Here is a 24,671-nt window from a genome sequence, read left to right on the forward strand (position 1 = left end):
CAATCTAGGGCTCGGAACAGTTCGTTCAGACCTGATCTGAATCTGAAAAAATTCAATCTAAAATTTTCAGATTCAGTTTCAGATCTCTAGCGACCTGATCTGATCTGATCTGAAATCTGAAAACATGAAACAGATCGATCTGAAATCTGAAAATTTTAATCTGATCTGAAATCTTTCGGATCAATCTGAAATCTGAAAACCGTTATGACCCAACAAATGCAATTTTGTTGTAAAATCTTGCATGCCTAGGCGGTGTTGAGGAATTTCGCGCTGTGTCATTTTGTCAATTATTGTGAATAACGCGGCGCGAAGTTCCTAGCAGCCTGCCTAGGCTCTACGCGCAACGAGGAACTGATTAAATACAAAATAAGTAAGAAAAGATTTAATTTTTGGCATTTTTAATTTAATACCAGAAGGTTTCAGATCGCTTCAGATCATTCAGATTAAATCAGATCAGATTCAAGTTTTTAGACCTCAGATCAGAATCAGATCAGATCAAAATTTTCAGATCAGATTCAGTTCGGATAAATTTCAGTTCAATCTGAAAATAAGTCGGATTGGTCTGATCTGTTCCGAGCCCTACAGCAATCAAAGCACTATTTCTTGTATTTTACACTGAATCAGGCGTCAAATTTGGAAGTTTTAGGATAAGAGCTACTAAGATTGTATTTTTAACTCAAACAACAAAAACATGTCATATATCAATCTGTTTTTACAATAGAAACATACAGTCTACTTTCATCAGCCTCCGAATATTTTCTACGTTAATGCTAGGAGCAGTGTTGTGTGCTGAAACCTATAAATCAATCTTAGAATTTTTCGTTTTCGCTTCGACGATAGATTATCAGTGTATGAATTTGATCACCAATTTGTTTATATGAACGGTTTTTAAAACAAACACACATACTGAAAATAACGCATCTCGTTTTCATGCTTTTGATTATCTAGTTGATGCTTACGGGTTCTTTTTGGTTCAATAAGATAACAAGAAATGGAGAAAAGAAAATGTTTTTTAAATAAAAATAAATAAAAAATTCAGCTCAATTGTTTCGGATTTTGTATGCTCAAGTTGAAATAATTTTATGTTTCATAAGACGAAAAAAAAAGATTTTTTTTTTCGTATTAAAGATGTGCGATTGTTTCAAAATGGAAGAACCGTTTTTTCTTCGTCTATGTGTAAAAAATGAAGATTTTTTTTTTCAAAGAGTCGCTCGTCGGTTTTGTCTTTTTTAATGCTGAATGTTGTCTATTATTATGAAAGATCATCTTTTGAGATGATGAGCATAATGCCTTATGCCTGGTATAAAATGCACAATGGAAGAACTAAACAAAACAACACACAAAAAAAACTCAAGAATTTTTCTAATGTTTTCTTAGATGAAACCATAATAATAATTGTGATTGTAACACGGTGTTAGATTCGTAAGAAAAACCTTTACTATGTCTAATGTCATATAACAGTAACGACATTGTTGTTTAATGTATTTTTCATTGTAATTAAATCTGTAGAAAAACTAAGATAAGACAAGCAATTCTATTAACTGTAATTAAGCGACCATCAGCGTACATATCATTTTATTTGCATATATTATGTCAAAACGGGAGAATATAATTGCATGATTGGATCCTATGAGAGCAAATGGCCACCTTTCACAAGCGGTTATATCATCTGTTAACGGCAGCGACGACAAAAATAGGCAGTGAGCTCTAGCCAATGTGATCTTATATATAGCAAAATGTATGTTGAAGCCAATGAAGTAAAAGATTTTGCTTCAATCTGTTGAACATACTTAGATCAAAAGAAGTAACAGATTCGAATGTGGTAGAAGTACTTTTTAAGAATTTCATGATGAAACCCAGAAAGAATCGAAGATCAGAAGACTTGCAACCATTTTAGCAATTAGAAGTCGGACAATCTGTCCACTCGATATCTGACGCGGCGATATCAGTTCATCCGTGTGTTATGGATGACCTCGACAACGACGAGGAGAATAACCGATAAGATCTGACTACTGTTCTCTCATATAGAGGAAAACGTATGTTAAAACTGATGAAGTAGTAGAATTTGCATCATATCAGATACTTTACACAAATCAAAGATCTTATGTTTTTGATTATCAGTAGCTCGACTAGAGCTATATATTAATCTTCTACAAAATGCAGGCAAATCATTAGTATAACAATCAAATCTATTACTTCTTTTGTTCTAAATATTTTCAGAAGACTGAACCAAAATCTTTGACTTCTTTAGTTTTACCGAGTTTTACCAGTCAATTTGCTATGTAAGAACACATTGGCTAGAGCTTAGTGCGGTATTCTTCTCGTCCCTGCCGTTAACAGATGATATAGCCGTAACCACTTTTAGATTGGTTATTCATGCTTGGTGAAATGACAGTGTGATTTTGTTATGTAGCAGATCTCAAACATAATTTTCAAATGGATAGAGCTGGAGTTCGAGGTTTAAAATGAATATCGACGTAATTATTGAATTTTATGATGATACACGTAAACAGTTACAGCTAACATAACAGAGCAAAAAAATGATAAAAGGAAGACTTGCTGGAAAACAGCTATTAAACAAAAGTACTTCCAATCTAATAACATCCGCAAAACATATATAAATACGAAAAAACAACAGTCACGTATCAGTTTGCTGAACTGTATTTTTTCAATGCAACTGAATAAGAAAATTATCAATCGGTTGTTCAACAGAGTAACAACAATAACACCAAACAAAATGCTCAACCTGTAAATCGCATCGAAAAATTCACCATCCACAAACCAATTCAATGTTGCACAATACACCTCTAACTTTGTGGCATTAAAAAAAAATTGTAATCCAACAAATGATTCTTCGGCAATTTATTTTAATCGCTTTTGAGCGCATTATAACAATAATAATTCCATATTTTCGATTTCGTTTCCAATCGCTCGAAAAGATCTCCGAAACGAAAGAACACTGACCGTCCATTTCCCGGAATGAAATTCCATATTATTACCAGCGTTCGCCTCATACCAAAACATAAAAAATGCACAATAAAATATGCTTAGTGTAGCGGAAACTTTTTTACGTTTTGTATCTTTGGGAGGCAGAGCAATTCATCACGTCAGATAATGTTGTCGGATAGGCAGCTACACCATACTTATTATAGTTGGATGCATAAATGAATATCTTAAATTATTAATCAAATTACATAACTTAATAGAATTTTTTTTTATTTACAAAATATCTTCGATTTAATGGAGTGTCCGTTATCTTTTTGATTTTTTTTTGCATTTATTATGGAGATGTCCATAAAGTCCCCTATAAAAAGAAATCCATCCGTAGTGTGTCTAATTTCATCATTTATTTACACATAACAGAACGACGAAGAGAATTTGTAAACCGGATCGCTATTCGCTATAGAAAACCCGCAAGAGTATCTAGACAACTACAGTCAACCATCTGGATCTGGTAAAAAAATGTCGAAATGACACCCTGATCTTGAGTCAAGATTCTTGACCGAACACACTGCCAAATCTTCAAAACTAATGTAAAAGCCTTATTTTCATAAATTTTGTTGCTTCATGAAGTTTTATAGTGAGAACTGATGATGCTCGTCGTTCTCTCGAATTAAGAGTTTCTGGATCATTTGGCGTTTTATTCAGTTAGAACTTCTTCGTTTCCTATACATGGGGGCTCAACCGCCTATACATGGGGGCTCACATTCGAAATGATACAACAGGAAAAGCAAACTTTTTGCAACTCTTCGTATGAGCCTAAATATTCATCACCCAATCACCAATATAAATACAACTGACGGAATGGCGCATTTAAAACATTATACAAATTTCTTAATAGAACCTGAATATTCTTTGAATAATCCAATGCTACGATTGGTATTCGTCTGCTTTTGTTGTTGTTTTTCAATACGATTTTTTTGTGGGAAAAACAAGAATTCGTGTGACGAAATGAATTTTTCGTCTTGCGGTGTTATTTTTACTGTAATCTTTTCGTTTCGGTTACTGCTATAATTGCAATCAACCATACATCTGTACCTTTACACAGTCGTGAAATCAATTCAAAGTTGTTTTACAATATTTAGACACATCATCTGCAAGAGTTCATATAGATGAGATGAAACATCTAGAATCGTTATTGTTGGATGTGTATTGATTGTTGAATTTATTGCCGTGACTTTAATCGACGTCAGTGTAAACTGTAAAAGGTCGAGGCATTTTATCCATAAGACATCGCGTCAATTTTTGTGATAATTTTGATTCTTGTTAGCAAAAACGTTCCCATCTAATTGCTTTTTAATGACTCAGACGACAAATGTGAAGGTAAAAATGATTATCACCTTCGAATTAACGAAAACGGTTTCGCAGCTTTTGTCATGCGGATTGTTTCTGGTTTCGAATAGATTGATTAAAGCCGAAAAATCTACTTTTCACACACCTAGACCATTAAGTAAAGACTTTGAGGGGAAATATTTTTAGTTCGAAATCTTTTACTTCATTTGTTTAACCATTCATTTTGCTACAAAAAACCACATTACCGGTAGGTCATCACTAATCTTTGACGTCAATTCGATAACAGATGACCAGCCGTTTTCAAAATGCTAAGTTCAGTGCTAAGATTGCCTCAAGAAATCTATAAAATTACAATCTGCAAGTTTTGAATGAGAACCGAGATCACGCTTAAATTACACAAATTTGATGTACATTGCACAACATCGACACCGCCCATATGTCTATAATGTCTCGAATTTATTCATTGAACTTAAGTAACCCATATTCCATCCAATAGTTTAATCTGATGAACCCACTCCTCTTCTCTACGTGGGACTGCTATTCAACTAGATTGTCTTTCATTTACTTTTCGACAAAAAGTGTAATTACTTTTACTGCCGCAGGTTCAATCAATTTTTTTTGTTAATTCGACTTTGTTTTTTTGATTGTTAATTATTTGTTGTAGCCAGCCGGTAACCAGGCTCAACCGCATCGCAAATCAGAAGATGGCATTTTTTTTATAGCGACGAAAATGTTAACCGAAAGTAGTTTCGTACAATTATTTGCACAGTCCAATAAATTGGTGATACTATTGATTTGTAGGTCAATAAAAAGGTTGTTTTTTTTGACAAAAAACGGATTTATTTGAATTGTGTACCCGGGTTTGGTTGAAGCCGAAAAGTGAAAGAAAAATTGGATTTATTGTAAGGCGAGTTTTTTTTTCGATTGAAAAGTAATTAAATCGAATCATCAAGCAATGTTGGCTTAATATTCGATTTATGAGCCAACGAATGAATGACAAAAGTTTAATGAAATTGCGTGACCAGGTTAATCTTCATTTAAAATCAGCTTTCGCTGCTAGGTTTTTCTTGATGTTGTGGTTGCTATAAAGACTTAATGTGAGAAAATTATGCAAAGCTTTGCTTTTAGCACAGCACTGCTTCTAGCTTGAACATAGAAAATATTCGAAGGCTGATCCAATCACAGTAGGCACTGCGTTTCTTTTGTAAGCAGGTTCATTTCGGGTTTTCATTTTTAGGAATCGCAGTTTGACCAGGAATTTTAAGGTCGGCCGGCTCAATGGCGTTTGCTAACCACTACGAAATTGAGTGGCTATAGTGCGCGAGGTTTTAAAGCTCAACCGCAGAGAGATTTGAACCGATTGTAAGATTTATAAAAAAACAGAGCTGGATGAATCAAGTCAGTAAAGTTGAGTGTAGATCTTTCACACACCTTATACCGTCAAGATCATTTGTGGGGTGAACCGGTAGTAGTTTCGCTCCTAAAACAGAAAAAGCAGGAAAACTACGATACCAATGATCTAGCCACCAACCCTTCGTGGGTTGTTAAGGAGGGTCATTAACATATGAAATCTGTGCTTAAACATGATGATGGTAGTATTACGTTGGTAAGACTTAATAAGATCGTTTCAACAGAGTGCAGATTGCAACAGAGTTTCATATACGACAACCTATACTATTTTGGTCATCGAACCTTGCTCTCTATATTTTTACAACTCAACCAATTTAATGTATTAGAACTAAGATTGTCACACACGCCGTGTCTCTTTAAAGTGTGTTTCAATTGTTTCCATTTTCTTCAAATGCCTGACCCAATTTCTAAATCAAAAAATAAATATTAAATTAATTCGTGCACTTTATTAAACAGAATTTAACAGAAAATAAACAAAACCATTTACCATATATGCGATAAGCAAACAACTAATTTATTTTGTTGGCACGAAAAAAAAGAGAAAAAAAGTGAAGTGAAACAATGAAAAAAATCTAAAAACTGATTGAGTTTGAAGTCTTACGTTTTACGTTTTCAATTGAAACAAGAATGCGTTCCGTGAACGTGAGTTGAATTTTTAAGTTATGAGAAAATTTTGTTGTATTTCTGTAACAATTTCTCGCAATATTTTGTTCAACATTTTGATGTTGTTGTCAATAATTAGACTGAAAGCGATTTTTAAGCGATTGTTGTACGAAGTAAACTTTTAAAAAATAATATTTAAAGCGAGGTCTTTGGTCTCTGGCCTATGATATTCCATGTGAACCAAGGCCTATTTTTGGATTTTTTTTACAAAATTTCCAAAAAATTGCCAAAAATTTCCAAAAACTGCGAACGTCCAAAAACCGAATTTTTCCATAATTTCGAACTGTTTTGGCAACTCCGGAGCTCAGCCTTATGTTTTAGCCGGCTTTCAATGATTTATGTTTGATTATTGACGCTCTCATCTTTCAAATTAATCATGATCGTCTTCATTTGAAACCTGATAATGTCAAGAAATAATCGAGAGTCAGTTAAAACGCAAGGCTGATTCAGCAGTTGCCAAAACCGTTCGAAATGGTGGAAAAATTTGGTTGTTGAATGTTCGCAGTTTTTGGAAATTTTTGGCAATTTTTTGGAAATTTTGGAAAAAAATTCTAAAAAAATTCCAAAAATAGGCCCTGATGTGAACGGTCTGTATATGTATCTATTGTTATTCAATTCCTCATTTCTTAAAAAAATATCCTTGAAACAAGATTAGAAGTGTGCGCCGCACCGGGAGGCCCTTGCTCGACATTGATTTCCGTTAATTTCGGTATTTAACATACCAATTAATTGCAGTCAATTTAAATCATAACACAGTCAATGACAACCGAATTTGTGTCTATAAGTTTGCTTCAGCTGTTTTACCAGCTGGTCCACTCATATTATTGATCGTTATCTCTTCAAATCTTATCCGCATTCAGGTCCCTAATTCAGGAGGTCACACTTGTCACTTACGCAAATTTGTGGAGCTTATGGAAGTCTATGTAGTCGAAAATGCCTTGAGCCTGGGTCAAGTTTTCCATACTAATAACAGAGACCCGTATGATGCGGCTCACACCGCTCACACACGTCTAATTCGAATGTACATTTCACAGTAACTTACCGACGGATTTAATTGCCAAACCGATTGAATGGAAATATTAAATGTACCAACATCATTCGACCTTTATTCTCCTACTGACACATATTTGATCAATCGCTTTTTTTTGAGGCAATAAAAAACTTTGTTTTAAAAAAAGTAGAATAGAGAAGTGAGAAAAAAAAAACTTTAATTATCCGACTGGCTAATAACTTTTATTGGCGGTCAACACCACCAACGAATTCAAAGCGCAAAAACTTTCAACAGTTCTGTAAATTATATACTCATTGATTACTCATTACCGTGAATATGCATTTTAATACCGAGAAAAGGTTAATAAATACCCAAAAAAAAAATGTTTTAAACGCCGTGCGTAAAACGATTTAAATTTCAATCAAAAAATTTCATCAAATTTGCCAAATCTCAGCAATTAAATTCTATTGGTTTCGAGTAAATTACCTTGTACGCAATATAGGTATGTAAAAAGATCTGAGCAACTGCATTATATGCGACCATAACTAAACGGTAGATTAATTCCCCTCGATAATTACGACCATTAATTCATTTTGGCTGCTGCTTAAATTTCACATTCAATTGCTCTCTGGCATATTCAATTCAAATGGCGAAATATAAAATGAGAAATTGATATCTGTGTGTGGCTGGATACTGACAAACTCAGCGCAAGCGGTTTTATGATGTAAAATATGTTCATATTTAGCATTTTGCATCTTAAATTATATGGCTCTGCAGCACCTTACAACGTAATATTTTCGCTGGTTAATCGTACATTTTTACCAGCTTTTATTATGCTACAAAAACACTAAAATAATGTTTATTGACAATTCTAATTTCGATACATAAACATGACAACGTTATTAAACTGAGGTGAATGGTTTTAATATCTCCACACGATACAACATTACCGTTCATTGCGTTCATTTTGAAGACAAAATAAAACGTACAACCATCACCAAAAGGCTTGCAGCACATTTTGGAATGTCAATAAAAATTATTTTATTATTAACGTTTAGGTCAGACCAGTGACTATGTGTATTGCGAACAATTTTTTTTTGCAATCGCAATGGCTCTATCTGAATGTGAATTTCATAAATAAAATTATATAATTAGCGTCGATCTGTTGCAGGTAGAGCGAGCGGTGCAGTTTAAGGTAGACCCAATACGAGTTTTTTTTGTCTTCAATATTTACAGGTAAATATCGGGTTCCATGTCTATTAATTGTACGTAACATTATCACACTAACACTCAATATTAGACTCTGTAATGACCCGACCGCATTACCACATTTTGCGTTGCGGTCGGTTTCTCTTTATTAGGTGTTACAGTTTTGCCAATAATGTGATCTATTGCAACGTCATATGGATGTCGTTTCAATTAATACACTCGGGTAATTCAGAAACGTTGAAAACAAAAACTTATATTGAGGCTTTGGTTAACTTAATGACCAGTTTGGTTAGAAATTGGATTAATTGGTCCGATTGCGACCTGATCCACTTTTAATACTGTGACCGCATTGGTGCCCATTTCATGTTAGTTATCCAAGTTTGAAAAACACTTTCGTTTTCCTGAACGTTTTCATATTGAAAAATTAGGTTCGGGTCAATGATATCAATTTCAAGCGACTATACTTCGATGTTCATCATTGATAGTACAAAGCTCAGCCTTAAACTTTCATTAAAAAAAAGAAAATGTCGATAACAATAAAAATCATGTTCAGAGAGTTGGTGGGAAATCATGAAGACGTCTTATTGAAAAGGCGTTGCTACCGACAACTTCGATAAGAATAATCGATGAGCTCTGGCTATTTTTGTCTTATATATGGCAAAGCATATATTAATGTCAATGAAGTAATAGATTTTGTACCGAACACTGGGAGCTATTTAACAGAAATGAAGTAACAGATTTCATGTTTGCGATATGCTACCGTTTCTAAAAGGGACGTGTCCCTGTCGTTTGATTTATAGTCACGTCGTAAGCTGCAGGAAAGTGAAAAATTTAAAATTGAAAACAGCGATTCATATTTTATCACAAATCCACAGTTAAATCCACGAACTGGACACTCCATGAATAGCAGCATTTAAAAAATGAAGAATAGCGTGAATAGTGTCAGGCCCGTGGTTCAATCGGAGCTCGTGGATTTCAATAATATGCAGGAAAAAGGTGTTTTGCGAAATCGGTAAACCATAACTATTTTTTCGATTTTTTTTTCGTTTTCCCGCAGCTTTTTAATCTATAAACTGCAAAAGTTAATTAAGATGCTAAAAACAAGAAACCTCAACAGTATCATCAGTAAAGTATGGTTTCCACTTAAAAAGAGCACTCCGTTTAGCCTCCGTTTACATGACAGTTGTAAAATAAAACAAAGGAACTGTCACGTAAACGGAGTAAAAATTGAAATAAATTCAATTTCCATTCCGTTTGCGTGACAGTTCTTTTGTTCTATTTTACAACTGTCATGTAGACGGAGGCTAAGCGGAGTGCTCTTTTTAAGTGGAAACTATACTTAAATGTCTGAGCTCCAGCCAAGATAAATAAAGTGATAAGATCGGATGATAATCTAGGCCGCAGAAAAAGTGTAATGCAAAAATCTATCAATTTCGAAATTCATCTGACTTTCTTGAAACTTAGTTTTATTTTTCGCTAATTTAAAAAAAATGGAAGATTTGCAATGAAAGAAATAGCAAAATTTATGGTCAATACATTTGAATTACCCATCATTTCTCTACAAATTAATTTAAAAAAAAAAAACGTTTTATTGGTAACGATTCACCGACATAATGAAAGTAAGCGCAAAAACGCGTACCTATTACAATAAACCATTCATTTGAAAAGAACAGATTGAAAGCTAAAAATGAAACCCGTTCGAGAAAGAAAAGAAGAGAAACATAATTGAATGTAATACACTTGGCATTTGCGAGAAACTCATTAACAGTTTCGATTAAATGGATGCGTGTCTTTGATAACAGGTTCGATAATCGTATCGTTTATCAATTTAAGAGGTTTTTCGATGATATATTCCGTGCAATGTCTAATCGTTTCTGAAATTATAGTTAGGAGTCCTTGATAAAACGTGACCAGTCGATTTAATGAATTGACGACTGAATTTATGACTCTGGTAAACAGACGCAAAACTTTCAATTTTTGAGACATGGAAGCATGTTGTATTTAAGGCAGGGACTATTTTTGGGAAAACATTTTCTCATATTTTCCTATAATTTTCCATTTTTTCCCTAGATTTTTGGAAAAATGTGAAAAAAAAACTTAGGAGAATGTGGAAAAGTTTAAGAAAATGTTTTCCTAAAAATAGTTTTAGACCTTGGGATCATTCATAAATGACGCTATTTCCTTTCACCTGGTCCTGCTTATGCAATACGCAAAAGTTGGCATAATTTCATGAAGACAAAAGGTCTGTTCCATCGTACTGTAAAAACGATTTTTGACAAGCCGATAACGAACGAGAGCATCCACAGAGCCATAACCTCAATGCTATTGCGAACATTTCGTCAACAGTGACTTTTGGTTATGTCTATATGGATGAAGTCTTGACAACTGACAACTTCTTGGACACGACCTGTTACTTCCTTCAATTATAATTATTGACATTGGTCTTCTTCTTCTCTGCTCAACCCATTCAAAAATACTGTTCATAACAAAGAAGCATACCTTGTACCTCAGGAGAATCATGTTATATAGCCCGAGAGATACCCATAGTTATATCAAAATGATTGCTTTCAACCCGAGTAAAAACAAAAGTCACAAAAGTTTGAAAAGAGTCGTCTCACGGTCTCAAATCCTTTGTATTGTGAGACGTGAGACGTCTCTTTTCGAACATTTGAGACTTTTATTTTTACAAGGTAAATTCGTACAAAAACAAGATATCCTGTCGCACCAGTTTCGGAGGTCATTTATCCCTGCGGGCATGACACCCTGATATATAATAAATCATCGTTAGAAACGAGTAATTTTTAAAATCAAATTCGTTATTGTCAAGTGTACAACATTACATACAATTCAAATAAATGAAATTAAATTTGCACGTAACATTGGCACAGGTATGACCGTAGCAGCATTAAATAACATTTTTTTTTGCTATTCAACATTTTGACGATATATAAAACCTAACCGTTGAAATATACCAACTTTACCTGATAACCTCAATAATTCATAACAGCAAAAAAATGTCGATGTCGATGTTATGTCGACGTATTTAGTATGAGTGCCAGAAGCACACACAAAGTTTTTCCACTCATAAATTATAGCAAACAAGATCAAAAATGAATAAAAAAAAGGTGTGCTTGGTATATAAATAACAAGAAATATCCACCGTACAAAACACTCTCTGAATAGCATTACGAATAGCATATTCCAGCACAAAAGTATATGAATTCTCTGGTTCTGTATGCGAAGCAGTTAAGTTTTCAGAATTGTAAATTAAAGTTCTGCTGCGTGATTAATTTTCTTCGTCGTTACTCTGGGTAGTATATTTTGTAAACAAATTATTTAAAATAATTAACATTTTACAGAATGATGAGTGGGCGTTTTCGAATAACAAATCAAAAATGTATTGCAAATTGCTCACGTTTTTTTTTCGTTACTATATTCTCAAACTGAAAATAAAGAATTTCCTTTTATTTGTAAACTAGAATTATAATATGAAGTCAAGTGGAGTAGTAAACATACAGGGGAAAAACAACAACGAAACGAAAGAGTTCAATGAACACAAAGCGATGAACGTGCACATTTTTCTCTATTGCTCTTTTCTGTTGCATTGCTGACTCGATTGCTGATGCTATAAAAACAAAATTTTGTGTTTTGTTTTCGTAACCGCAGCTTCTAACTGCGCGCGCAGGTATATCTTCCAGGAAAATGTTACGCGAGTGAAGTGACGCCTTTAGCAAAGTGTAAGATAAAGTAAAAACACTTGCTTAGTCGAAGAAGTAGAACATCTCATCGGACACATAGTAATGTTCTCTTCGGGCACCCAAGCTCCCGTTGTCGTTCCAGGCAGTTGTGCCCATATACTTTCAATTTTGAATGAATTTAGATCATGAAAATGAAAAGGTAAAGTGAGATCATCAAACGTAACGCGATCGAGCGCAATAAACGCATTTTGGTGAACAGGTGTTTTCTTCAATGGTCGATACACAAGGGTAAACAACACCAAGTCATCAAATTATCACATTGATTCCAATTTAATCTTTGAGAAATGATATCAGTTATCGACAACAACAGCAAAAGTAAGCGATGAGTACTGGATATTGATGTTTTATATAGAAAAGTGCATGTTAAAACCAATGAAGTACAAGATTTTTAATGAAACTCTAAATAGCTATTTACTTGTTAAGTGTGAGAAATTTCATAAATTTCATGTAAAACACATCAATCCGTAAGTGACACAGAATCCTACCAAACATGATCGTAGATAAAGTAGTTTAAACACTGGTAGTAACAGATCTTATGACTGTCAATCGTTAGCCGAATTAATTTTTGATGGGAGAATTACGCCCTTGTTACTCAATAGGTGTCTTGTTAATTGTGCATTGATGCCAGAGCGAAGTGAGACTTTTTTTTTTACTTTTTTTCCGAGGCAAGCACAACATTTTCCACAACAAAGACTAACGAAGTTTCGAAACTACTAGCTTACACCAGTTTTTGCTACGGTAAGCGGATCTATTTTCGGTATTACCTCTCGTAGAACATGTTTTATGTTAAAGCATCAGCCGAATCGATGTTCGATTTCCTTTCATTATTTTGCGAAAGCTGAACAACCATTGCGTTAAATAAATAGTACAAGGTACGTGTTTGGCGTTTTGGTATAATAATACATACAGCTCTGGTTCGACATTGATTTGTCTATACACATCTTTCAATGGACTTCATTTTTTTCTTCTCTTCTGTTTGCCAAGGAGCGGATGCTCTACGATTATTAACACACATCGTAAATTCAGTTTTTTTTCTTCTTATGATTTATTAATATTCGATTTGTTGCAGCAACTGTAAACTATTATGCAACACGTTTTTTATATATGCTTATGACTAGAGACGACGACCGATCAGGCAATTTAAATATATGCAAATATGATTGATATTGCGATTGATTGCTATTTCTTGCCTGAATTATGTAAAATAATGAATGCAAAATAACAATCTTCTTTGAATATTATATTATGTACGTAATTTCAATGAGCAACAAGCCATAATTTTCTTATGGGTTTCGGTATGGACGACAGGTTGATGCATTATGCGATGGACATGAACAATGCGAAAGGAGAATTTATGCGATAGACGTCTTCAAACGGTCTGAGACTAATGAAAATTGCATTGGACGAATCGGTAAGCGATCAACATTGTGAGATATATTTATACTTGCTAGTTTCTAGTGTCTGTGCTCTGGTAGCACACGTTGAAGTCAATTGCGGCTTGTCAACTTTCGGCACCCAGGACTTTACTTAAATCGTCGAGGAATGCCTTCAAATAAATTACTAAAAATCTAGAATTCCGTTTTGGATTTTTAGAAATTTATTTGGAGGCATTCCTCGACGATTTAAGTAAAGTCCAGGGTGCCGAAAGTTGACAAACCGCAATTAACTTCAACGTGTTGTGTTCTTAAGTTTCCGATTTGGATTTATTTATTGGACATTAAAGGAAATCCTACTAGGTTTAAGAATCTCAACGTATTTCTCTGGTATAGGAAGGCGAGAGGTTCAGGGAACTTACCCCAAGCGTAAAAATTCAAGTTTTCATTGCTATTGTCCAATGAAATCTTTAATGTATGGAATGTTACCAGCAAGATGCTGTGGAATGAACACGTAGTGAGTGTGACGAAGGCAGCGGCAAAGAGATTGGGATTTCTCAGGAGATGCAAAAGATTCTTCTCGTCCACAGAGCTTGTGACTATATACAAAGCTTATGTAAGGCCTCTAGTTGAATTCAACTCTCATCTCTGGGTCGGTGCTCCACCCTCAACGTTGGATCTTCTCGAAAGACTTCAAAGGAGAGCTATCCGATTGATCGGTGACGAAAGCGTTACAAATCCAATTGACACTCTCGAACATCGGCGCATCGTTGGTGCTATTTCGTTGTTCTACAGATACTATTACGGTGAATGTTCATCGGAGATATCGACGCTGATCCCGCCTATCCACAATTCGACTCATGTCACTAGGCAATCAGCACGAGCACATCCCCATGTTGTCGCTTCTGAATTTTGCCGCACGGCAAAGTTCAAGGGAACTTTCTTCTCAGTTGCGATTCGTTTGTGGAATAGTCTTCCGGCTCATGTCTTCCCCCCCGTATGTAATCCTCAACTTTTCAAGAATAATATTAATACCCATTACCGAGCATTTCCCCCAATTATTTAGGCTAGACCGTGTTGATGTGAACCATCAACATCAAAGGGATATATCCCTTGTGTTTGTGCTTGCATGTAAAAAAAAAAAAAAATCACCACTAAAAGACTTGAACAAAGTCCTACAATCACGTCGATGTGCAGAAATATCAACAGTTGGTTTTCGTTCAGTTGAACTTCATTTTTAGACCCGTACGAAGTACTGGGGTCTTATGCGTTTACGCATACATCCGTAACACGTCGAATTAGACTCCCTGAGTAAGGGGAAACCTATTGTGGTTGTCTAGAGATGCCAAATCAGTGAAAAAAAAAATGTCCGTCTGTCCGTCTGCACGATAACTTGAGTAAAACGCATCCGATTTTGAAAATTCTTTTTTTTTCCCGTTTGGTAATGTCAAAAAACAGGCTAAGTTCGAAGATGAGTGATTTTGGATCGACCCTTCCCGAGCTGTGGCCCAATAAGTGCTTTACGGTTTTTCGAAGATATCTCCGGACATTCAAACGTTACACTTGTAAGTCAAATAAAAGGTATTTACAATACCGATCGACAAAAAAAAAGTTTATGGAAATCGGATGACCGACTCGTGAGTTAGACCCCTTGGTGTGAAACAGGCACAGGGCGGCAAGCAGTTTTTGCTTGTAGGTCGGCCACATTTCAACATATTTCGTCTGTTTTAGCTTTATTAGATAGGTATTGACCGTACCAATCAGGAAAAAAAAAAGTTTTTGAAATTATGTTTTCCGAAGCGTGAGCTAGGTCTCTTGGAGTGAGCTCTTATCTGGCTACTCGGCCGTACAGTGAACGTGGAGTATTTTGTCAATATCTCGAGTAAATTTTGACCGAATTTCATGAATTTTTTTTTTGAAAGGTATTAACGAATGTAAAGCGTCGGTAAAATTTCCGGTCTCCTAACAAAATGGCTGCCGGTGGCCATATTGGATTTTAATAAAAGTGATATATATTGGGAAAAATGGTACTTAGAGTGTTTCTGTTAACATGGAAATAATTTGTTATGTGTGTGGGGTTTCAGGGATTCCATATACGGACATCTATATATACCTATATACAGCTATATTGAGCTATATACAGGCATATAGAGCTATATAATAGCATATTCCTCTGTGAAATGTTTATTTACAGTGAAATATAGGTAAATATAGCGGTATATAGCTGTTTAAATAGGAATTTATGAAAGTTGACTTCGTACGGGGCTGTCTATATTGCCTCCGGCAATTTATTTGTATATGCTAACAAGGCAAAGAAAGATAATGTAAGTGATTTTAAAGGGCGAATAGCTTTTCAGTAGAGAATGAAGTAAAAGAAATGAAGAGTTTCACAGTAAAGGCTTTTGATACGAATAGGTGTTTCGTACGGGTCGGCGTTAGCTATGTTTGGTCTATATTTTTCGGTTGGTTTGACGAGTACACTCGCATATATGAGAGACGTTCGAGAAAGATAAATCGACCAAATGTAACAATGTTGATGAGCTGAACTAAAATCAACTGTTGCTAATTATGTATTGGAAACTATTTTAAGACTGTGAGATCGTCAAAACAAATTAATTTTTACATTTTGATTCTTGAAATTGATGAAAATAAAAATCACATTTAATTTTAAGAAACTAGCGGAACTAGTCATTTGTTATCAACAACCGCGACACAAAAAACTTTGAGCGATAACCCATATCTATTATATAGCAAACTTAGTGCTTCAATTAATGAAGTAATAGATTTGATTCACTTTGTTGAAAAAAAAACTCTAATCAAGTGAAGTAATAGATTATGATTGTGATGATTGGACAAATGCGAGAGTCGAGTTATCTCACAAGAAAAGGAAGAGCAAAGAATGAAGTACTGAACCAAATTGTAGCGACTCTACAGAACAACCGAGGTTTCCTATCCTCAATCCTCATATAAAATTGTTGATGTGATCAACCCGTCTCGATTCGTAATAAATTGAATCCACCAAATCAAATATCGATTCTAATATCCAATTTAAATGAGTTTTGTCGATTAAATTCCAAAGCAAATTTTATTCATGCACCCAACCCAAAGCATAAGAAAAATCTGAAACAATAAAAATGTTCATGGCCATTTAATTGGTCTTTGAAGGCCTTTCCAGCATCGTTAATTTCAAAACAAAAATTCTTTTAGATATTTATGCACTGAATTAAATCAAATTAAAATTCAAATTTAATTGAATAGATCACCTCGATCACCGCTAATTTCGAATTAGCGTGATGTGTATCAGCACCGAGGAAATGTTAAAATTCTGTATACAGAAAATTGCGAACGCCGAAGAGCTGCATTTTTATTTGAAAAAAGAAACATGCAAAAAAAAAACTTAAAGTACAACTCGGCTTGAGTGTAACGATCTCAATACACTTTACCATCCACGGTACATTATACAAAATAATTACCTGTTTTGCAAATCAGAATTCCAAAGTGGTTCTCTGCCAATAGATAGCGATGGTGTGTATATCCATAAATAAAATACGAAATGAAGAGAAAAAAATTATTATTTTTTTCGTTCACATTCACTTTATTGTATATATTGTGGCTGGAAGCTCTACGAAACAATCCAAAAAATTTTATCTTTTCTGATTCTCAAACGAATTGTCTCTTTCAATAAAATTTTTTCTGTTTTTCTTTCAACCAAACAATCATTTATGAATTATCACTCAATTAACGACCAACAATAAACAAAAACCGATTTTTTTCGTTTTTTTATTCGAATTTTAGGTCTAGTTTGAAAGTACAACCAACTTGATGAATTCCGAAAAATAAAGTTTGCGCACCAGTTTCTTTAGACTGTTTAAACAAACGTATATAAAATTCAGCGAATCGACTGGTATATTCAGCGCGAAGACACGAGAGCACATACAAAAAAACAACAACTGACGACTCCAACAAGAACCGAGTGACTGGTTTCTTAAGTTTCTTTCCAAAGACTGGTTTTCTGTTCATTTGCTAGCGCTATACACTGCAATGGTATTCGAGAAATGATGGTAATATGATGGTGGTATAATGTGTATGATGACGTTCACAAAGTGAATTTTGAATGGAATAATGAAGAAGATAAAGAGTGGTTTTCATCGACAATAAAGAGGCAATTAATTTGTTAATTTCCTTAGAAAACAAAAATTGATCAGCCGGGTTCATCAGTTACAGTACCTAACAGGCCTTTAAGGGAAAACAACAAATAACCCCAACCAAATAAACTATTTAAATTCATGAAATTTTCTAGATTACCCGTGGGGCTCGGACAGCTGTTACTACAAAAATCTTTGAAGCGTTTACTTTCGCCACTTTTTTGTATGCAAAGTCCCCACAGGTAATCTAGTAAATTTTATGAACTAAAACAGTGTATTTGAAACGAACTTTGCTTCAGCTGGTCCACAAAACTTCACCGCCTTCTTCGTGTTTATATTAGTTTAATATGCATATATACGCGCGTGGTAGTGGTAAAACAGTGAAACGCATAAAAGACAGTGCGGTTGTAAGCGTGGACCAGCTGTGTGACACATTTGGTTGGGGTTACAGATATGAATGTAAAATTATAAATAAATTCAAATGAGAAACAGCAAGTCTGGAAAACATTGACATTTGCAGCCAGCTAGGTCATCTGTTAGCGACAATGACGACAACAATAGCGATTATCTCAGGTAGCTTAGTTTTATAGCAAAAAAATTAAGTTAAAACTAATGAAGTAAAAGATTTTGTATCCACTAGGCGATGCCGGCACGCTAAACTATAGAAGTAGCAGATTCGGTTAATTATACGGTGATTAATTATGGTGATTTCAGACATATATGTGATAACATAAGTGTTACGCACATTGACCCGATTTGACATCGCTTCATCAGCATTTTTACGAGTTCTATCATTCAGAATTCACTGTATCACTTCTTCACTGTTGTTTAAGCTTTAACACAGAGCCAGGATTAACTGAAAATGACATTCCCACAACTCAATAAAGTACTGCAGTTCTGCACACTGTTACTGTTTCATGATGGACCAGCTTTTCCATACAAAAAAGACCCAAAAAATTCGTTCGGTTGTCCAACAACAATTAATTTAGAATCAGAGCCTGATCAGTTAATGGATTTTTGAACGCACTCCATTTCGAGTGCAGATATCGCAGTCCGCTGAAATATTTCACATCTTGCGTTTTCCATATACATACACAGAATACAGAGAAAAATGCGTGCTGGTGAATCAAATAGTTAATGGGAATATTTTACATATTATATTCAATACTCAGAGTGGTTTTTGCTGATTATGGAGAGTAAGATTTTGATTAAAATTCCAATTTCCAAGACAAGTAAAAAAAAATCACAAACAAATTGACATTCTCTCGCTTCATCAACGAAACTGGCTGAGCCATATCAAGAATCAAGATATATTACAGTAGAAAGTAACACCAATAATTTTCAGCCAATTTTAAACAGTTGGATGTATTAAAGTGCATGGACAAGTGGTGATGTTTAAATGCATCAATTCATTTACCTAGATAGTTTCATCCAAGTGGCCGAAATTAGAAAGAAAATTTATGAATGAATCGCATGGAATGAAAGGTTGAATTGGATTTTTCGAAGATTTCATCTTACCATTCGACGTAACGAGACGGTGAGTATACCTGATGATTGAATGTCTACAATAAAATTTCTGGTTCATTAATGGAAAGACCAGAATTAGTTTACCAAACGTCTAATATGTCATATCGTTGAAATTAATTACCGAAATTATCATTCCGTCAAGGTTGTATTCTTTTATTACGATTTTGTTTAATGTATACCAACCGCAGACAAAACAATTAGTTTATATGGGAAGTTAAAATCAGTAGAGAACGATTATGTATACGTTGTGTTAACAACACAAATATAAATCATAAGAACAATGAAAATCGAAAATGAAAGAAACTAGACACCTGCGATGAATACAAAACAGTAGATTATTTACTATGCCGGACAGAAAATAATCGCAACAACGCTGTACAGTAAGTTACTACTACATACTGTATGTATTAAATTTGGAATGGAATCTGATTCCAAACTGCTAGGGTGTGAATCAATTAGAAATACTGGACAAAAAGGCCCAATCTAAGCAATAAAAACGATTAAATCTACTACTTCTTTTGTTTAGAGCATTCTTTAGCGTTTTAAATCAAATCTTTTACTTCTTTCGTTACAGAGTCAGAAGAGATTTTCTGTGTGCTCTAGATAAGCCCAGATGTGTATCGACACATATACAGTTCAATATATATAGGAGAACACTTTGTGTTCTATCTTGAGTTCAACGCTCGATAACAGATGGCAAGATATTTCAAGAAATACAATTTTTGTACTGAAAAAGTCAATCTTTCAAGATATGACCAAGTAGCCATTTCTTCCCGTTATCAACAACGAAAAGGTTCCACATAAACTACAAATCCACCGAATCCACCGAATGTCAAGCGTATAGACTATTTGCATCTCTTTCTCCCGCAGTTTCAACCATATCTTCCATCTCGTTCTTACGAGTGACATACTTTCCATGAACGATCCCGAATGAAGTTGGCAATTATTATACGTTTATGCCTCACCTGGCTTCACTTCTCATGTCGAATTTTGTAGTTTTTCCTAAATATTGGATAGGGTCAGAGATAAATGAGCTTTTAGGTTTTTGAAACTTCGTACAAATCGGTGATGAAAACCAGAATAAAAGCAGAAAACGTTGATAGAATATGACAAACGGGGCCGTACTAAAAGTGTCTCGGATTTATTTTATTTCACTAAGTTGTTTAACAACGCCATCTGAATACTAACGCTTTCAAAAACAACCTTCGTTTCCTATAGAAAAGTTTTATTTTTCGTGTAACGAAAACCGTTATACAGTTGAAAGCTCACCGCCAATAAAAAAAAGTGTTCTACGGTTCGGTTCATTGCTAAAGTACAAGCTTTGTATGCGATGTTGTATGCTATATCGACATATATGCAAACGGTTACAAATGATTCAGTTTCAATTTGAACGGATTGGGTGCATGCAGTTCGTTATTTGGTTCCTTTAAATGTTTTTTAGGTTACGGATTTCTCTTACAATAAAGCTGATGTCTAAATGTAATATCGAGATGAATACTTAAAGGGCATCGATGCTTAGTTAAGATTGTAGCCTACATTTGCGCGTCTCGTATCTCATTTTTGATAACATCTGTTCATTAGAATCCTTTTTGAAAAATGTACGGCCGCAATTGTATTTTACGAGTCGTAAATAACGACCTGCTCCGAGAAAAGTCAGCGGTTTAAGAGCGCTCATCCCTTGGCAATTTTCTAGCCTACATTTGTGCGCAAAAATATTCGTTTTTTGATGATTTCTCTGAACTAAAATCTTTTTTTGAAAAAGTAAAACTATTAAAGCATGCAAAAATGTGTTACTTTTAAAGGAAAAATTGGTTCAACTTATTCCACTTGGAGAAACTTTTGCAGAAAACGCTTAAAATTGAAGGTTTCGCATTGTCAGAACCTGGGAATACAATATAAGCTAAAAAATTATTGATTTGAGGTAATTCGACTTTCGCCACCAATAATCCATGTACCAAAAACACAACTTTTTGTCAGGTAAATATCAAATTTAGGTGTCCCAAATTAAATCAGATGTTGTATTTGACTCACCGCGGTCCATTTAGCATATTTAAAGTTTAATTTACATTTTTGCACATTTTCATCAAATTTTGTGGCGAGATTAAAGTCTCAAAATCACCATCGGGGAACTTTGACAATCAGTCATGATCTCAAAAAATATTTTTTAAGACCTGATCTTTTTTATAAAATAATCTGTGAAGCCTAGAGATTAGATTACCATGTTGACTCAACTTTTTATGTACACTGAGCCCACCGTAAAAAATCGATATATGTGACGTGGACCGAAAACAACGAAATTTTCGAAAATCGATCTGGCGGCAGCACAAAATTAAAAGTTGTAAATTTTTTTTTTTCATAAATTGATTAGATGGACCAGCTGAGAGGATTTCCGGCCGAGCCTTAAAAGAACTAAGACATTTTGTAAAAACCGCTACACCCTATTTTGCATGCTTTAATGGTTTTACTTTTTCAAAAAAAAAATTGGTTCAGAGAAATCATCAAAAAACGAATATTTTTGCGCACAAATGTAGGCTAGAAAATTGCCAATTTTAATAGCCTGCTCAGTTTTCTCAAAGTTGGTCAAATTGCTCAGACAAATCTGATTTCTCTTGAAACCTAACACATTCGTGGTCGTTATTGCCGTCATATATTTTTGTAAAAGATTTCTGGTGGATAGATATCATCAAAAGTAAACTTAAATCCAGAATTAAAAAAGACCCAAATGCATGCTTTTCAGCAAAGCATCGATGCCTCTAAGTGAAACACGTATATATAGTAGTACGCAAAATTATTACCGCATTTATTACTTCTATTACTTCTTTTGATCTAAGAATTTTCCGAACATTTTTCATTCTTTTACTTCATTTGTTGCAACATGTATTTTGCTGTATAAGTTCAAACTTTGCCTAAGCCCAGTGTTTACGTTTGTCGCCGTTGTCGATAACAGATGAATATGGAGAGATTATTCCGTTTTTTAAATGATCGAGGTTACTGATTGTGTATTTGAACAATCAGCATTTGCATAGTTATAAATATGTAATGACGATGCGACCTCCAACTTTTACTGTGTGTGCTTGCTTTACTACCTCTCACATCATAACATTATTTACGTCGGTCATCATCATCTTTCCGGAATAACATCGACATTTTATAATGTATCCGAACATAAAAGTAAACTCGTGCGTTATTGTTTTCTTGCTGCAAAATGCGTAACTTCCGCGAACAATAAAAAAAAGCTGTAGATGTTTTGCTCTCAGCACCACACAGAAGTAGTGCGGTGTTACTTATTGCACTTTAACATTCGATTGTTATGATCAGAGATTTGTTTGGTATTAATATACTGTTTGTGTGCTGGAAACATTAAAATGTTACTCGAACACAGCCAAAGAAAAGGAACGTTAAATTAAACAAAAGAAAATAATAAAATTAAAAAAAGAGCAAAAATGAAAATGTACAATTTATCTGTAATTTTAAGAGAAATAATAACCAGCAGCCGCTTCTGCGATACATAACTTCGTTGTTCATTGCGGTTGTGCTGTGGTTTTCTTTGAAATGGTATACGAAATGCCGCGAACTCTTTTCCAATGTTGTTGTTATTGTTCCATGTGCAATTGCAATGGGATTTTTTTTTACATTTGAATCTAACTATATTTTATGTGTACAGAGAGAGGGATATAACATAAGACCGGAGAAGCGAACGCCATTAATGTTCGTATATATATTCATTCTCTCCTACCTACACATTATGAATTATTATTTCTATATGTTCTGGGCTGCCATTATATTTATGATTTCTTTTCTTTTTTTGAGCTTGAACCATTGTTTTTTCCATTGAGTTTTGCTTTTATTTTGCTTATCTCTGAATCGTATTTTAAATGCACAAGTTTTGCACGAAAATAAACGAATAAAGCCACAATCCACCATTCAACGCTGATGCACAAAACGTGTAGGTAGCTTGATCAGCTATCGTAAATAAATTGTCTGTTCGTTTCGATATGTTCTTTTTTTGTTAAAGAAACTTTACGACAGATTGGTCAGGATTGGCATCCACGCCTTTTGCTTAAACGATCTTCAAAATACTCATCAAATCTCTTATTTCTTTTGATTCGATCAAAGAATTTGTAGGAATTCTATGCAAAATCAAGTACTTCATTGGTTGACTAGCAATGGTTTCTACCACAGCACTGTTTCGATCTGAGAGACGAAAATTGAATTTCTTTTCTGTGTGAAACATCTAAAAAAACCAATATCTCATTGCCTTGGCGACAGTGGCAAAAAGACACTAGAGGCTAGTCATACCTTTTTGCATGAAAAAGTCTAGTCTAAGCGAAATACACTACATCACCAAACCCATTCTGCCATATCGGACTGTGGTAACCAGGAGTAAACCAATTGAACATGTACGAGTGTTGTGCAGGAATAAATGAAGTGTGAAAACTTGAGTACACAGGTACATATGAATCGTCTGGTTGTTATACAAAAACACCGAAATGTTTTTATATTGTCGGATCAGTTAGTCAAACAGTAGTTGACCAAGACAACGAAATCGTTCGAAAAACACTAGTTACCAACCGATCCAATCAGTGCCTCTTTTCGGACGCTTTGCTTTATTACATGCAATGGTTTCTGCCACTGTTTCGGTCTGAGAGACGGAAATTTTATTTTTTATCTGTCTCCAACATTTTACTGTATATCAGGTCATGTCTGACTACATTGTCTTTGCTGGCCATAACAGGATGATCATCAAATTCTAGTTCAACTAAATAGAGTATAAAAAAGAAGAAAAAATAATTGAAAGAACTTGATAGGCAATTTTCTAGGTTTTAACTTTGTCAGGCTCGTCAACCTCTCAAAAATATTTTATTCTGAAATTGCATCCATCTTGTGGCCATTGATACACTCATTTTGACAGAAACTTGGTTTATCTGTTATTGGGTTACCATTGGTATAAAATAACAGTAAAAATCATTTACGTTTCAAATTATGGCCTATTATAGGTGGTATATGGGCTCTAGATCCATAAATGGTGTTTTTTTCTGATAAAATGGATCCCACTTCACAACGTATTACTACAATATAAGTAGAATTAGGATCCTTTGTTCAAGCAAGTCATATACAACCAAATTTTCGAAATTCTGATATTCTGCAGAGCCCTTACGTTATGACAAGAATTAACCTTCAACAGTTTGTCACTGTTAAAAATCTCATGTGAGATGTGTGGCTTTTTAGCGAAAAATAGTCGTGGACTTAAAATCCATATGAGGGTACATGAGCGTGCTACTGTTTATAGCAACGTGTCTTC

General features: G+C 34.4%; 1 protein-coding gene across 1 annotated transcript in view; it reads right to left on the reverse strand.

Annotated features, from left to right (window-relative positions):
• The window catches only part of LOC119076404, a 45,738-nt gene extending 28,035 nt beyond the window's left edge, over positions 1-17,703 (reverse strand). The window contains exon 1 of the mRNA XM_037183130.1: positions 17,171-17,703. The gene's annotated coding sequence lies outside the window, so the exon portion shown is untranslated. The remainder of the gene's footprint in view (positions 1-17,170) is intronic.
• Positions 17,704-24,671: the final 6,968 nt, after the last annotated feature.

The sequence above is a fragment of the Bradysia coprophila genome, unplaced genomic scaffold (genome assembly GCF_014529535.1).
Source record: "Bradysia coprophila strain Holo2 unplaced genomic scaffold, BU_Bcop_v1 contig_232, whole genome shotgun sequence".
NCBI classification, from domain to species: domain Eukaryota; kingdom Metazoa; phylum Arthropoda; class Insecta; order Diptera; family Sciaridae; genus Bradysia; species Bradysia coprophila.